Source organism: Bufo gargarizans, chromosome 6 (assembly GCF_014858855.1).
Source record: "Bufo gargarizans isolate SCDJY-AF-19 chromosome 6, ASM1485885v1, whole genome shotgun sequence".
Classification (NCBI taxonomy): Eukaryota; Metazoa; Chordata; class Amphibia; order Anura; family Bufonidae; genus Bufo; species Bufo gargarizans.
Window position 1 is genome coordinate 50,748,384 of NC_058085.1, and position 15,550 is coordinate 50,763,933.

Genomic DNA, 15,550 nt, shown 5'->3' on the forward strand with positions numbered 1-15,550 from the left:
GGTTGTCGCTCCTGGACCCGCTCCTACTGCCGCTCCGGTTGTTGCGCCAGAGTCTACCCCAACACCTGTTGCTGCGCCTGCGGTGTCTCGGGGTATGACCGGTTCTGCCCCCCTTCCACAGCGCTTTGGGGGAGAGCCAACTCAGTGCCGAGGTTTCCTTAACCAGGTGGGCATTTATTTCGAGTTGCTGCCACATGCCTTTCCTACTGAGAGATCAAAGGTGGGCTTCTTGATCTCGCTGCTCTCGGACAAGGCCTTGGCCTGGGCCAGCCCTTTATGGGAGAACAACAATCCGGTGGTTGCCGAGTTTTCCGGTTTTGTTGCTTCTCTTCGGAAGGTATTCGATGTGCCGGCTCGTGCTGCCTCTGCTGCGAAGCTCCTTATGTCCATCAGACAGGGTTCACGATCCGTAGCTGAATACGCCATTGAGTTTCGTACCCTGGCAGCAGAGGTGGGCTGGAATAATGAGGCTCTGGTCGCTGCTTTCTCTCATGGTCTCTCGGATGCCTTGAAGGACGAGGTTGCAGCTAAGGACCTACCAGTGGAGCTCGAGTCTCTTATTTCTTTCCTGATTTTGATTGACACCAGACTCAGGGAGAGACCTTCCTTTAAGGAGAGCCTGCGGAGGTCTTCTAACAGATTGGCGCCTACGTTTGCTGTCCCACCCGTGCCTCCCTCTCCTCCCACGCCTCCTGGGGATGACTTGTCTGGGGGTGAACCCATGCAGCTGGGGTTTGCTAGCCTGTCCGAGGGGGAGAGGGTACTCCGGAGACGCGAGGGCCGATGCATGTACTGTGGTCTCGGTGGGCATTTTCGGTTGGCATGTCCGAACCGTCCGGGAAACGCTCGCACCTGAGATCCTGTCGGGGGCAGATCTTGGGTGGAGTCTCCTCGTCCCCGGTTTCCCGTGTTGACAAACCACTGATCACTGTTGTCCTCTCCTGGGTCGGGGGCTCGGTGACGACCCAGGCGTTGGTGGACTCTGGTGCTGGTGGTTTGTTCATTGATAGTGTGTTCGCTGCCGCCAATTCCATTCCTCTGCAGCCTCGAGGTTCCCCACTGGCTCTTGAGGCGATAGACGGCAGACCCCTTCTGCCGCCACACGTGACTCATGAGACCCTTCCAGTGGGGATAGCCATTGGTGCCGTTCACAGAGAGTCGGTCTGTCTCCAGGTGATTTCGTCTCCACACTACTCGGTGGTCTTGGGGTACCCCTGGCTCCAGAAGCATAATCCGACTTTCGATTGGAGATCGGCCTAGATCCTCTCGTGGTCACCGCAGTGTGGGGCTAGTTGCATCCATGGGCCTGTCAAGTTGCTGTGTACTTCCTCGGACTCTCTGTTGCCTCCTGAATACGAAGAGTACCGGGATGTATTCGATAAGGTGCGCGCGGTTGCCCTACCTCCGCACCGCCCATACGATTGTGCCATAGAGTTACAATCTGGTGCCGTTCCTCCTCGTGGCAAAGTCTATCCACTGTCGGTAGCGGAGAATGAGGCCATGGAGGAGTACGTGAGGGAGGCGCTTTCACGCGGACACATTCGCAAATCCTCGTCCCCGGCAGGGGCTGGATTTTTCTTTGTGAAAAAGAAGGGCGGTGAGTTGAGGCCTTGCATCGATTACAGGGGTCTCAATCGCATCACGATCAAGAACGCTTACCCGATACCCTTGATTTCCGAGCTGTTCGATCGCCTCAAAGGGGCCACGGTCTTTACCAAACTCGACCTGAGGGCGGCATATAACCTGGTAAGGATCAAGGCGGGCGATGAGTGGAAGACCGCGTTTAACACCAGGACCGGTCATTATGAATCCTTGGTTATGCCCTTTGGGTTGTGCAATGCGCCCGCAGTCTTCCAGGAATTCATCAACGATGTTTTCCGTGACCTGTTGCAGCAGTGTGTGGTGGTCTATTTGGATGACATCTTGGTATATTCTGAATCCATGGAGGCCCACATTATGGATGTCAGACGAGTGTTGCAACGGTTACGAGAGAACAGGCTGTTCGGTAAGCTTGAGAAATGCGAATTTCACCGATCCCAGGTAACCTTCTTAGGTTACATCATTTCCGCTGAGGGGTTCTCCATGGATCCTGAGAAGGTTTCGGCTGTCTTACAGTGGCCCCAACCCAGTAGTCTCCGTGCCCTGCAGCGCTTTTTGGGCTTCGCCAATTATTATCGGAAGTTCATCAGGGACTTTTCTATGCTAGCCAAGCCTCTCACGGATCTGACCAGGAAGGGCAGTAATTTCCAGGTCTGGCCGCTAGAGGCCATCCGAGCTTTTGAGGCTCTAAAGTCCGCCTTTGTGTCGGCTCCGATTCTGTCGCATCCCAACCCTGGGTTGCCCTTTGTCCTCGAGGTGGACGCGTCTGAGACGGGAGTAGGCGCCCTTCTGTCTCAGCGTAGAACACCAGAGGGTCCTCTGCTTCCTTGTGGGTTTTACTCCCGGAAACTGTCTTCCGCGGAGTGCAACTATCAGATTGGTGACAGGGAGTTATTGGCCATCGTGCAGGCCCTTAAAGAATGGAGGCACTTGCTCGAGGGTTCGGTGGTTCCGGTTCTCATCCTGACGGACCACAAGAATCTGACCTACCTTTCTGAGGCCAAGAGATTGACACCACGTCAGGCCAGATGGGCTCTGTTCTTGTCACGTTTTAATTACGTGGTCTCCTACCTACCCGGTTCCAAGAACATCAGAGCGGATGCCTTATCACGGCAGTACTCCGAGCTGTCCGGGGAGGAGTCGATTCCGACTTTGGTCATACCTCCGAATCAGATCCTGGCCGCCATTCGCACCAGCCTGACCTCTCCCCTGGGTGAGCAGATTTTGGCGGCTCAATCTGGTGCTCCCTCTGGGAGACCCAACGGCAGGTGTTTTGTGCCTGAAGAGTTGCGCACTCGGTTGTTGCGAACCTACCATAACTCCAAGGCCGCGGGGCATCCTGGAAAGAATCAGCTGTCCTGGGCTGTTTCACGTCTGTTCTGGTGGCCTTCTCTACGTTCCGACATCGCCGCATATGTAGCGGCATGCTCCGTTTGTGCCCAGAGTAAGTCCCCTCGGCACCTTCCGTTGGGCCTTTTGCAACCCATAGCCACCGGGGAGCACCCATGGTCACACCAGGGGATGGATTTCATTGTGGACCTCCCTGCATCCCGAGGCCATACGGTCATTCTCATGATTGTGGATCGGTTTTCCAAAATGTGCCACTGTGTTCCTCTCAAGAAGTTACCCTCTGCACAAGAGTTGGCCACGATTTTCGCCAGGGAGGTCTTCCGGTTGCACGGTTTGCCCAAGGAGATTGTGTCGGATCGGGGGAGTCAGTTTGTGTCCAGGTTCTGGCGCGCCTTTTGCTCCCAGTTGGGGATTCATCTCTCTTTCTCCTCGGCCTACCACCCTCAGTCCAATGGGGCCGCAGAACGATCCAATCAGGCCTTGGAGCAATTCCTTCGTTGCTATGTCTCCGATCACCAAGACAATTGGGTTGACCTCCTGCCTTGGGCTGAGTTTGCCAGGAACACGGCGGTGAACTCTTCCTCTGGGACGTCTCCCTTCATGGCCAATTATGGGTTCCAACCTGCCGTGTTACCGGAGGTATTCTCTCCCCAGGATATTCCGGCTGTGGAGGATCACCTTTCCGTCCTACGTGCTTCTTGGGTACAGATCCAGAGGTCCCTTGAGGTCTCTGCGCAGCGCCAGAGACTCCAGGCTGATCGCAGACGAGCGCCCGCTCCTTCCTACCAGGTCGGAGACCGTGTATGGTTGTCCACCCGCAACCTCAACCTTCGAGTGCCCACTCCCAAGCTGGCGCCTCGCTTTGTTGGTCCCTTCCGAGTGCTTCGCAGGGTAAACCCGGTAGCCTATGCCCTTGCGCTTCCTCCTGGCATGCGGATCTCCAACGTGTTTCATGTCTCCCTGTTGAAGCCATTGGTGTGTAATCGTTTCACTTCCTCGGTTCCTCGGCCCCGTCCGGTCCAAGTGGGCAATCGTGAGGAATATGAGGTGAGCAATATCCTGGACTCACGCCTGGTCCGCGGTCGGTTGCAGTTTTTGGTCCATTGGCGTGGTTATGGTCCAGAGGAGCGTTCCTGGGTTCCCTCCGCAGATGTCCATGCTCCTGCTTTGCTCCGAGCCTTCCACGCACGCTTCCCTCAGAAACCGTTCCTTACTCCGCTGAGGAGGGGCCCTTGAGGGGGAGGTACTGTCATGGTCTTACCTTCTTACTGTTCTCCTTCGTTTGACATGTGCTGGCGGCCATCTTGGTTTCTGGGTTTCTTGTAGCCTCCCACCCTGCGGCTTCTCCTTCCCACTGGGAGGAGCTGGATGCCTAGCTCATATATATAGGAGGTCTGTGGCTTCAGTTCCTTGCTTGGTCCTCCTGTGTTCACATGCTTCTAAGACTGCTGCTGCTTCTGGTTCCTGATCCTGGCCTCGTCTGACTACCCCGTTGGTTCCTGATCCTGGCTTCGTCTGACTACCCTGCTGGTTCCTGATCCAGGCTTCGTCTGACTACCCTTCTGGTTCCTGACCTCTGTCTACGCAAGACCCTGCTTCGGTTTAGCCATCCGTTTGGACTTTTGCTTACAGCTTGATTTTCAATAAAGCCTTCTTATTTCCACTTATCTCTTGTTGTACGTCTGGTTCATGGTTCCATGACAAGTGTATGCACTACCTATAAAAAGCAAGACTGTATAATTTCTTCCCTGGAGCACTGACTTTACTTAATCATTTATTAGACTGCACCCCAACCCTTCATAGCTCATGACAAACAGACTCAAGATGCTTAGGTCTAAGAAGCCAGATGTTGAAGTCAGATCAGTCATAATTTTTTATGACACATAAGGGCTCTTTCACACTTGCGTTGTTCTTTTCCGGCATAGAGTTCCGTCGTCGGGGCTCTATGCCGGAAGAATCCTGATCAGGATTATCCCCATGCATTCAGTTCAGGACCGGAACATTTTTTGGCTGGAGCAAATGCCGCAGCATGCTGCGCTTTTTGCTCCAGCCAAAAATCCTGAACACTTGCTGCAAGGCCGGATCCGGAATTAATGCCCACTGAAAGGCATTAATCCGGATCCGGCATTGAGCTAAACGTCGTTTCGGCGCATTACCGGATCCGTCGTTTAGCTTTTTCTGAATGGTTACCATGGCTGCCAGGACGCTAAAGTCCTGTTTGCCATGGTAAAGTGTAGTGGGGAGCGGGGGAGCAGTATACTTACCGTCCGTGCGGCTCCCGGGGCGCTCCAGAGTGACGTCAGGGCGCACCACGCGCATGGATGGTGGAGCGCCCCGGAAGCCGCACGGACGGTAAGTATACTGCTCCCCCGCTCCCCACTACTACTATGGCAACCAGGACTTTAATAGCGTCCTGGCTGCCATAGTAACACTGAAAGCATTTTGAAGACGGATCCGTCTTCAAATGCTTTCAGTACACTTGCGTTTTTCCGGATCCGGCGTGTAATTACAGCAAATGGAGTACACGACGGATCCGGACAATGCAAGTTTGAAAGAGCCTGAACAAGGCTTTTAAAAGGAACTGAAAGGAGCATCTCTAAATATTTAAAGTGTACCTGACTTTTCCAAAACTGTTTGCATAATAGCTGTGCCTAACTGTGAAGGAACAGATCTTTTTTGGGCTTCTCTAATGTCTCTTCCAGCCATATTATTTTCTGTTTCTGCTGTGCAATTAGATGCATTTCACTCAGAAGCAGAAGCAGGGGGTGTATCCCTTTTGCCAGCACTGTACTGCTGTGACATCCTTTCCCTTACTTTTCACTATGTTTGATTTTAGGTCTGGAGGTCACAGAACAGATAATGAGGGGAAATCACACTTAAAGACACACAAATTCTGTGTAGAAGGAGTTCTTTTACAGTATAAGGCCTCTTTCACACTACCGTATAGCTATTTCAGTGTTTTGCGGTCCGTTTTTCACTGATCCGTTGTTCCGTTTTTTGTTTCCGTTGTGTTTCTGTTTCGGTTCTGTTTTTCCGTTCCGTATGGCATTAACAGTATACAGTAATTATAAAGAACCAATTGGGCTGGGCATAACAATGTCAATAGATGGTTCCGCAAAAAATGGAACGGATACGGAAGACATACGGATGCATTTCCTTATGCATTCCATTTTTTTTGCAGACCCTTTGACTTTAATGGAGCCACGGAACGTGATTTGCGGCCAAATATAGGACATGTTCTATCTTTGCACGGAACTGAGATACGGAAACACGGAAACGGAATGCATACGAAGTACATTTCGTTTTTTTTGCGGACCCATTGAAATGAATTGTTCCGTATACGGACAGTATACGGAACGCAAAAAACGGCCCGCAAAACAGAAAAAAATAACTGTAGTGTGAAAGAGGCCCTAGGCTCAGAATCTCAGCCATTTCTGACACGCCCCCATTTCCTCTAAACTATCTTCCGTGTCTCTGTTGCAAGGGATGGATCTTGCATGACAACAGGCAGAGTACTGCAAATTAGATATTTGGGACCCCTAGTGGCCATGACAGTTTTTTTCCCAGAGATAAGGTTTCACATAAGTCAACAGCTGACAGGACTAAGAACATGAGCTGTCAGCTAACAGGACTGAGAAGTGACTCTCTGAAAACAGACTTATTTTTAACCCCTGTATCTCAAAAAACGGCTGAAAATTTTTAAATAAAGATCAATATAAAAAAATATTTTGGGCTGAAAATGAGTAAAATTCAGTCGGAGGTATTAATAACCTTTAATTTAATATCTACATGATCATCTGAACCTCAGATCAAGACTCATCAGGTGACCACTCTAAATAGGTATTGCTGGTTGTTACTGTAGAAGTTTGAGAGCAGATCTTGACGACCTCATCTAATTACAGTGTTTTGTAGTTTACATCTAACATGTCCAAGAAGATGAGAATTTGTATCTGTCGATAGGTATACTTTATCTCCAAGGATATACATATCATATAGACAGTCTATGTAGATATAAAGGGGTTCCTGGATACTCAGGCAATGGTTGCATGATTTGCATCTCTTATTTTGGGTGGTGAGAACCTGACCAGATATCTCCTCTTTAAAAGATCTGTGGGAAATTAACCCAATCATCATGGAAAGAAAATTGAGGAGAAAACAAGCACCAGTGGGGACATTTATCAAATCTGCTACACCTGTTTTGTGGCGTAAAAATGGCGCAAGTGATGTCTTGGACATTTTGTGCTAAATTTTGCAACTTTTCTTGAGTTTTTGGTGTGACTTTTCCCAGAAGTGAAGTGAGAAGTTGTAAAGGTTTTGCCAGTATATTACTTTTAAGTCACATTGATGAAGTGCAACTTTTTTTTGCCCCAAAAAAATTGCAGCCAGTCACAACTCTACGCAAGGTAACCCCCAGGCATACTTTCACTGAAATAGGCACAACAACATTGCCCTTGCACAGAATTTATAAAAACCATGCATCATGTTCATAAATTTGGCACAGGTTAGCATAGAAACTCCAATCTTAAAACTAACTTCAAATACACCTAAGATAATAAATCTTCCCCTTCCGCCAAGCCTTTCTGGCCTAGATGGTTAAAGGTACTGTCTAATGAAGGCTGCTCCCATTCATATGTTATATTAGGACTTATTAGGGGGTCCCACACTTGAGCCTGACCTACACTGATTAGGAGATGCAATCTAAGAAGTTGCCTCTTATTTGACAAAGTCTTTGAAGATGATGTGGCGATAACCAGCCCCAGATCATTTTAGCTGCTCGTTCCCATAATTGGATTTTCCATATACCAGCCTTAGTATTAAGGCTTTTATGCCAATGTTGTGCTGTAAATAAAGTCGCAAATTATAGTGCAGGCCATATTTGCACCATCATTTTCAATTTTTTACTACTCTCAACACTTTGGGTTGTAGTCTAAAGGAGGGGTGGTTTAACGGGGAGGGGCAGGGTCTCCAAGGATCGACCGTTTTATTATAAATTATGCCCGAAACGGTCTCTTCATACATTGAGTTCCTGGTGGGCTGGTGCATATACATATGAGCCAATCTGAACAAACAGAGCTTTAGTGGAGAAGGCTGAATGTCTGATAAGGCTGGAGGTGAATTTCAGACTTCAATAAACAATGCAGCTAGGCGGGAGCCTCTAATCACCCTAATTACTCTACCAGAGCTGAGCTATGTAGGCAACAGAGTAAACATCTACCAAAAGTAGTGACTTTTATCCGTTCTTTAAGATAGCAGCTATACCCTGATTGACTGTAGCAGCTCCCCTCCCCTCCTCGCGCTTAAAGTAGCGAAGGCAATTAGGAAACTAGCAGAAGATGCTGAGTGGCTCATATGTTAGGTGATGAATTGCTGTACATAATCAGAACACAATGTGTCAGGAACGTTCTCCCATTGTCAGATGATTCATGCATCATCTCCTCTGTTCTCGCTCTCAATGCAGTCTTCAATGCTTTCTCAAAAATATAGTATATGGTTATAAATGCCATGACCACACTCTCATATTCAGCAGTGACAGGATACATACTAATCTCTGACCCAGCATCAAGGAGGTATACCACCAGGGAAGCCTTGCAGTTGCCATGGAGTGCACACCACCGATCTATACATTTTTGATCTGGGGTAACAGCTTACCTCCCATCTAGTGTGAGTAACTACCTAAAAGTTCCTAGATAATGACCTTGCAAGACCTTCTCCAAAGCATCCATAGCAGGAGCAACCTGGGTATGCGGTAAAGGGTCAAAGAATCAAGCCATCGTTCTCCAAGAGATGGGAAGTAGAGATAGGGTATGGCAGTAAGTGTGCACACGCCTACACGAACTGACTGGCAGGGATCAGCCCCTGCAACTTCTGGGTCTCCAAATTGGGCACATGGCCTGAGCTTGCCCTTTACGCCTTGGAGGTGGTAGCGTGCCCTGCAGTCAGTGTATTGTCTGAACGTGTGTTTAGCACGACTAGAGGGGGTTATCACAGGTTATATTTCCCAATGTTTTGTAGTGTACCCTAATTTAATAAAAAAAAAAACTGAAGACCAGAAACCAGTGTAGGCTACCTCCTCCTCCTCCTCCTCCACCGCCGCTTCCACCTACACCACCACATCTACCGCCTCCTCAACCTCCTACTCCATATGGACCTCGTCCTCCTAGATCAAGATTCTGGCACCTGCCATGCTCTTAACCACATTTTGATGCCATTTGCAGCCCTCTAGCCCTCTCCATGACATTTTTACTGCCATTTTAGTGCTCAAAAGTTCAGGTCCCCATTGACTTTAATGAGGTTCGGGGTCAAGTTCAGGTCAAGTTCGGTTCCAGAACGTGAACTTTTTTGTGAAGTTTGGCCGAACCTGTCGAACCCGAACATCCAGGTGTCCGCTCAACTCTACTAATGAGCGCATCCAAAATGTAAGCGCTCATTAGTATTTGCCAGCCAGCAGGCTTGATTAGGGTGTGCCCAGGCGCACGCCTATGGATAGGTTGAATAAAAGCAGTGATATGGGGCAGCCCTGTCTGGTCCCTTTAAACATGTCAAAACATGGAGAATTTAGGCCAATAATTGTGAGGGTTGATTTGGCATCTAATTGAAGGTAGAGACACAAATTGGGAAAAGACAGAGCCAAAAAAGCGGTATTCGAGGGTTGTATAAAGAAAGGGCCAGGCTACTTGATCAAATGCTTTTTCTGCATCAAGCCCCATAAGCATCATTACTGGCTGTGTTGGGAGTTGAGCCAGTGCCGTCGCAGCTATGGCTGTTCAGATATTCTTATTGGAGTGTCTGCCCTTTGTGAAACCTGCCTGCGATTCATGTAATATATGAGGAAGTATGGTCTGAAGGTGTAACACCCCAGAGTGGTGTTACCACTTCTGCACCTTGCTACTGTCTTTATTGGTCTAACCTCAAGTCATCTATGCTTTTTTTTCTAGGTCCTCCACACTGTGCATTTCTAATGTTATGCAACTGTTTATTTCATGTAATATTCCTGGTTCGCCAGCAGGTGGCAACAAACACAGAAGAGCTGTATTTAGGCAGAATGGAGCGTTCCATTCCATTCTAACATCTCCCCCCCCCCCCCCCCCCCCGTGTAGGGAAGTAGGCTTCCTGCAGGAAGGGTGGGGACCAGTAAGAACTGGTTCTAGTGCTAGTGTGTGTGATGGTAGGGATGCCATGTTGGAGCTCACTGGATTCTACCACATTCCTTGGCTGAACATAAGCCTGACCAAAGAGTGAAGCACAGCATCACAGAGAAAGCAGAGAGACAAATTAAGCTTGTCAGGACAGCAGAGTCAGATATAGCAGAGTTGAGTTTGCCTGCCAATTTAATGCTGAAGCCTGCTGGAACCACGATAAAGCCTGAAATCTGTTTTGGAAGTAAGCCCCATAACAGCGCATGCCACAGTTACCCATGACATAATTAATCATGATACCTGTAGAACAGCACTACCTACACAAGGCCATACCAATTGGTTAATTTGTTTTTATACACTGACACGTGTTGCCAGTTCAGTGGTAACAACATGGCTGCCATGATGGTTCCCATATGGGTATACACCCAGCATTCCAAAACAAATAGGAGCCTGACGACTCATGGATTTATTTCTATTGGTCTTTTTTTATGCATTTTGGAAGGTAAATGGTCTGGTCCTGGTCAGGTCTTTCCTTCTGGGGAGAGTGGGGGATTCCGCCGTCATATGTCCGTTTATTCGCTGATGTTTTCTAATGACATATTTCAGCTGCATTCAATTTGCACGTGCAAAAATAAAAATATAGTAATTGCATGATTACATATTATGTTCTCTCACAAAGCTATCCCTGCAACCCTGCTCGAAAATCAAGTGTTTGTTTACCAAGTCCGTGTTTCCAAAGAAATTGGATAATTAGCGTTGATTTGCTAAAACAAATTATGTATTTTTTCTCTTCATTTGCACTTGTAACAAGGTTTGTACAACTGAGCCGTGCCCTGATTGTCGGGTGTCTCGCAGATGTGATAGCAAAACACGTTCAAGCAGATGACATCGCTCCTTACAAGTGCAACAGATTCATCCTGAGATCCGGATCATCTGCAGTCAGTGGTCTATGCTCCATGGCAAGACTTCACAACATCATCATATCCACCCAACAGGTGACATGGTTGTAGACAGAGTAGTAAGATGCCCACAGACCCCATGTGGCAAGTTTAAAATTACAGAAGCAATGTAAAAAATAATAATTCAGCATGAAAATCAAGTTACTTTTGTAATTTACTTTGTTACAAAAATGCTCCAGTTGTGAGATATTCTCCTTCCTTATTACAATGGCGCCCCCTGGTGTTAAATCTGTACAGTAATGTGCACGTCCACCTACTTAGGTGGTCTCACACTCTCAATTCAATCCTTCCACTGCCAAAAGCCATATCTAATGTTAGAAGTTGTGACAGTTAGGCTACATTCACAAGCCCGTATGAATTTTGCGGAACGGGTGTGCACCCATTCATTTCAATGGGGCCGCAAAAGCTGCGTACAGCACACCGTGTGCTGTCCGCATCTGTAGTTCCGGTCCTCAGCCCCGCAAAAGAAATAGAGCATGTCCTATTCTTGTCTGCAATTGTGGACAAGAATAGACATTTTCTATGGTAGCGACGGACACGTGTGGAACGCACATGGGCCAGTATCCGTGTTTTGCAGATCCGCAAGTTGCAGATCTACAAAACACTAAGGTCTTGTGAATGTAGCCTTACAGGGAGTAAGCTACAATAAAAAGGACATGCCTCCTGAGCACCCTGATAAAGAACACCCCCGAGCACCCTGAGAAAGGACACACCCCTGAGGTGCCACCCTGAAGAGAATCAGACATCATATAGTACATGAACCAGCCCTGTACCTCACATGGAAGCAGATATCTCCCCATTCGTTGCTTAAGTGCTCTCCTAAGTTTCCATCAGGCTGGCATTTCAGGGGCGTCCCCTTTCTCAGGGGCATACCTTTTCTGCTGCAGCTCTTCCCTTGTAACTTTGAGACTTCCAGAAAATAGCTGAGCACGCTGTAGAGACTGTAATAAATATAAAAGCCCAAGGACGTCAAACATCTTTAATAAATTTTCTCTCCTCATGAAAGACAAACAGAAATGTGCAAAATATATTTTTCACTCAACAGTATGCAGTCTCTGCGACAGCTATTTGAACAGTAAGTAATGCAGATCTCTCTTACCCTCTCGCAGCAGGAAGTCTCAGATACAGATAGGAGCATACACAGATCTCATAGAGCCCCATAGCAAAACTTAGTATGGGCCCCCTGTATCTAGTCTCCCAGTGTATGTGCGTCAATTACTCCCAGAACAATGCAGAACATGAGCAACGTCCCAGATTTTTGGCGAGTTTAATTACGTCCCAGATTTCTGAAGACTTTAATTTTAATTTTTAATCAAGTGGAAGAATTTCTAATTAAATACAAATTGGAATTTTTAAAAAGTTGCCTTTGGCCTCGCCCAGTTTATCTTCCTTTTATGTCAGAAAAAGTAGAACAGGTGCTTCAAATATATGGTGGTCATTCTGAACACCGTATTTCTCAATGTATTTACACCAGAAAACTGGCAAAAATACACTCCTGCTGCCCTTCCATTAAAAAGCTGTCTGTCCACAGCCACCACTAGGGAGAGCTCTGTGAATAGGAATTAAAGGGGTTGTCCAAGTTATTTTTATTGATGACCTATCCAAAGGATAAGTCATCAATATCAGATTGGTGGGGGTCCGGCACCTAGCTGAGGAGATGGCACGCGGCGTGTCAGTGCAGCCTTCCCGTCATTGTTTACCTGCTTGCCATCACAAACACAGCGGTGAGCAGTTGTAGTTGCACCTAAGCTGTCCCATTCACTTCTATGGGACGACTCGTTCTTATATACTTGAAGAGGAGCGAGCCGTCACATTAAAGTGAATGGGAAGGCTTAGGTGTAATTACACCTGCTCACTGCTGTGGATTTGACAGCGAGCAGGTAAACAGTGAAGGGAATGCTGCGCTAGCACAGAGTGTGCCTTCTCTTCAATAGTGTTGATCAAAAATATTCTAATCGTGAATTTTTATCGCGAATATCGGCATTTCGAGAATTTGCAAAAATCTAGAATATAGTGCTAAATATTCGTAATAGCGAATATTCTAGTTTTTTTTTCCATCAGTACTACTGCTTCTTGCTTGTTGGCCAATGAGAAGGCTGCAATGTCTTCGTCTGAGCTTAGTAACATCTCTGGCAACCAATAGGAAAGCTGCCTACCCCTTACTATATAAGAACCTCCCCAGCAGATCTGAGAGAGAGAGAGCAGTGACATTACTGTGCTCTGTGCTTTCACCTGGATCCTATTCCTTATCCAATTACATTAGTTAGTTAGCTCATATATATAATACAGATAGTTACTGGGAGATAGTCAGTGTAGGCTAGATAGTGATATAATGTAGCTGCTTCCAGTGCAGGGTGTTAGGTAGTGTGATAGGGATTACTGTTTCTCTGCTGTCCATACATACATGCTACAGACATAGCGCTGTGATGTCACAAGTTCACAACAATACTTAGTGCACTAATCAGTACTATCTACACAGACCTGATAAAAAGGAAAGTTGCACGTATTGCACAAAAAATGCGCACTATTAGTGCCGATTTGCACAATCACGAAATTAATGACTGGAGATTGCGAATTCTAGAATTCGCAAATTTATTGCGAATATTATGCTAAACATTTGCGAGATATCGTGAAAACTAATATTGCCTATGCCGCTCATCACTACTTTTTAACCAGCTGATCAGCTGGGTGCTGGTTGTCAGACACCCGTGGATCTGATATTGATGACCTATAGGTCATCAATAAAAATAACTTGGACAACCCCTTTAATACAACTACCCTGGAAGCTGTAATAAACTCTTTGCAATGAGCTCCGCCTAGTGGTGGCTGCATGAAAATGTAGTGTTCGCTTGGGGAAGAGAAGAGCAAGTTTTGTGTGCCCCCCCCACCTCCTCCCAGACCCCATAGCAGTCACATGATCTGCCTCTATTGTAGGTACTCCACCGGAAACCAACTCCAGGACCCCTTAATAAATACAGACTCCAGACAACATCCCCTAAAAAACAGACCCCCTTTATAAATGCAAACACCTGAACAGACCTCTTAGGCCCCATGCACACGGCCGTGTTTCACGGCCGTGTGCGGGCCGTGGAACCGCGGCCTGGATCCCTCCTGAGAGCAGGAGCGCACGGCGTCACTGGTTGCTATGACGCCGTGCGCTCCCTGCTGCCGGCACCAGGGGTGTATCTATCACAAGGCAAACAAGGCATTTGCCTAGGGCGGCACTTGAAAAGGGGGCGGCAAAATGCCTTGTTTGCTTAGTGATAGTTACACAATATGCTAAATATATTTTTTGCCCCTTGTCCGATCCTTCATTATGCGAGCGGCATCGCCGGCGCCGCATAGTGAAGGAGTTGAAAAAATTACTTCCTCCCGACCTCCCCTGCCTTTTGCGTCCTCACGTTGCCGTCGTGACGTCACACGGAGGTGGAGTCACGGGCCGGCAACGCTAGGGTGAGCCTTATCTCCTCCAAGTGCAGAGCGGATCCTGCACACGGTCACCGTGAACACTGAGGCCAGGCCCCGGCCACCAATGCACTGAACCCTGAGCCTGCTGTCTTCAAAAACTGTAAGTACTTAAATTACAGTAATTCACAAAAAATCTATTACTTAGTTGTTTTATGGGGTAAGGGGGTTGGGACCCGTTGGGTGGTTAGAGGGGGAGAATTAGGGAGGGATTAATACTGTACTAACTCTAGCTGCACATTGTTTTTTAACAAGGAAGGGGTAGGTCAAATTTATATTGGGGGGGTGCCCGAGTTTAGTCTCGCCTAGGGCAGCACAAAACCAAGATACACCACTGGCCGGCACAGTACAGTAATACACTGGTATAGATCATACCAGTGTATTACTGTATTGCGGTATGAAGACCGCCTCTAAACATATATAGATCCACGCAGACCCCACGTCAAATGCTCTAAATAAATACAGACCCTAGATCAAACTAGGTAAACAAAAACAGACCCCAGACCTCAACCACTTAATAAATTCAGACCCCAAAAGAGACCTCTTAAATAAACATAGACCACCCTATACAAATATATACCCCAGACCCCCTAAATAAATACTGACCCTAGAATAGACCTATTAATTAAATATAAACCCCCGACCAGAACCCAGAAACGAATGCAGACCCCAGACTCTGCAGATACTTACCTCTCCTTGTCCTCTTCACTACCACAGACCTCTTGACGCCAGAAGCTCATGTGTAATACCCCGGAGTGGTATTACCATTTCTCCACTCCGCTACTGTCTCTAATGGTCTCTCTGTGTAGTTATTTCCAGGTCCTTTACACTTCGCACTTGTATAATTGTTAAGCAACTGTTTTGTACATGTAATATACCTGGTTCACCAGCAGGTGGGAGCGTATATGACAGAGAGAGAGATCTCTAGACAGAATGGAACTCACCATTCCTTTCTCCCCCCCTTTGGGCAGAAGTAGATCAGTCCTGCTTCCTACAAGAAGGGAGGGGTTGCAGTTCTAGTTCATTCCAGTTTAGACTCGA